Here is a 2,299-nt window from a genome sequence, read left to right on the forward strand (position 1 = left end):
TTCTCCCAGGAGCCATCAAGGCAAGTGGTGAGGACCCCTCAGAGCAAACCGCCTTTCAAGACTAAGACTCAAGGGGAATACATGAGCAGGTAGGTGGTCACCAATAAGGGGAAGAGGGGGAAAAACAGCAACGAAGTTACGAACTAAGTTCAACCACATTCAATAGACCCCTGTGAACCCAGGTGGAGACCTGGATGGCCAGCAGTACGGTAAGACCCGGGGACTCCTGGACCCAGAGGCAGAGCGGAGAGTGAAATGTACAGCTGATATGAAGTGAGGGGAGATGGTGCTCAATGGCAAGCAGCCTCCATCTCCTTCTCTAGTCGCACTTCCTTAATGTTGCGGTCCACTTGGTCCCCCTGCTGCTTCTTCATCTCAGTGAATGCCTTCAAGCATATAGCGTATTCAGTCAGGTTGTGAAAATCTGGGAGGCTGCTCTCGCTCCTTGTGAAATTGCAGGTTCTTTATAACCAGCTTCTCTGGAAGCCCCTCTTCATTGTCTAACTGGTTCATGGGCTCCACAGTCATAGGCCAATTAAATGTGGTTAGCAGAAAGAACCTTCATTGCTTCTGTCCAGAATTTTACGAGCAGCTGGCTTCTCCGAGAATTCAACAATGTCTTTTCCTGATGGTCTTCCTCAATCATCTACAATGACTACAGCCCTTTCTACTTGGCCAAACACAGTAAAGGCCTCCTCCACCATACTGAGGAAAGTTTCAGACCGTAAGGGAAGCACTATGGCAGGCAAAGTGCACGTGCAGCTTCTTTCCATGGAGTTGTTGACTAGCTCCACTTTGGCAATCTTCACTAGAGTTCGTGTTTCCAAGCGAATAAAGCCAAAGCCCTTATCCTCAGGTATGAAAACCTCTCTAGTTTCCTCATTTTATCCTTAGTGACATCAGGAGGAAGATTGCCCACAAAGAGACGGCTATGCTGGGTGAAGGTCTTCTATCCTGGTTTCCTAAAATCCTTCAGGTCAATAGTCAAGCCTTCATTTTGGCTGCTGGCCTGTGGCCCATGTCCAGGTACTGGCGGGGTACTGACCGCTGTTGCTGCTGCTGCTTCCTTGGAGTATGGTTTTGCTTCCCCAGGTTAAAGATTTTATTGCCCTGCCTTTTTGAACCCCTCCACCAGCTGTTCTTCTCAGAGAAACCGTGACCTGTGAATTCTCTTTTTAGTCTTTTGGTAAAATAAGTATCTAATTTATAGGCGGTCCCAGTCATATATTTTGTCATCTGTTTGTGTGTTTTCAGTTATGTTTGATAGTGTATTTATGCCTTGCATCACAGCCCCTAAGTTTGTCCCTATTTTATCATTGATGATCTTTATAGTTCCAGGCTTTTCATTTAAGTTTTAAAGAGTTCAGCTTCATGGACTATTTGCTCAGCATACACACTAAATAAATATGGAGGAATGATACATGTTTACTGATTTTCAAATCACAACATCCTCTTATTATTGTTCTTCTTTTTTACTTTTTATTGTGAGCTGAGTGAAGCTTTACAGAACAGATTATGAGTTTTACACTCAACAAATCACACACCTCAATTCATTACAATGATTGCAGTCTCCTTCATATTCCATCAGTTAATAATATTTGCCTCTTTCACTAACCCTTGCATTATTCCCTGTATGTCCCACTACCTTCAATTTTCCTCTGCCAACCTCCCCCTTGTTTATTGCCTGCTTCCTCACCCACATTAACATGTGTCTACCCTCTAGCCCGTGAATAATTTTCCCTTCCCTCCCACCACTAGTTACCATCATAGAAGGTTTCTTTTCTCAAGAAAACCTTGCCTTAACTTTCTACAACATTGTTCTCATTCAATATATGCCCTTTTGGTGATTGACCAAGTTCATGCAGCATAGTGTCCTCCAGGTTCATCCATGTTATAAGGTGTTTCACAAATTCAACATTATTCTTCAATGTTGCACAGTATTCTATTGTATGTATCTATTAAAGTTTATTTAACCATTCCTCTTTTGATGGGCATTTAGGTTGTCTCCATCTTTTTGCTATTGTGAATAATACTGCAATGAACATGGGTGTGCAGATATCTTTTCATGTCAGCGCTTTTATTTCTTGAGAATATACACCAAATAGTGGGTTTGCTGGGTCATATGGTAGATCCTTTTGCAACTTTTTGAGAAAACAACATACCGTTTCCCACAGTGGTTGCACCAATTTACAGTCCCACCAACACATAGGAGGGTCCCAGCCAACATTTGTTGTTTTTTTACTTTTTTGAAATTGGTTATCAGTGCTGGTGTAAGATGGTATCTCATTGTTGGTTTGAT

The 2,299-nt window shown here is 42.5% G+C and overlaps 1 pseudogene; it reads right to left on the bottom strand.

Annotated features, from left to right (window-relative positions):
• Nucleotides 1-290: 290 nt before the first annotated feature.
• On the bottom strand, nt 291-1,236 carry LOC102817589 (annotated as a pseudogene).
• Nucleotides 1,237-2,299: the final 1,063 nt, after the last annotated feature.

Source organism: Chrysochloris asiatica, unplaced genomic scaffold, assembly GCF_000296735.1.
Source record: "Chrysochloris asiatica unplaced genomic scaffold, ChrAsi1.0 scaffold00022, whole genome shotgun sequence".
Lineage (NCBI taxonomy): Eukaryota > Metazoa > Chordata > Mammalia > Afrosoricida > Chrysochloridae > Chrysochloris > Chrysochloris asiatica.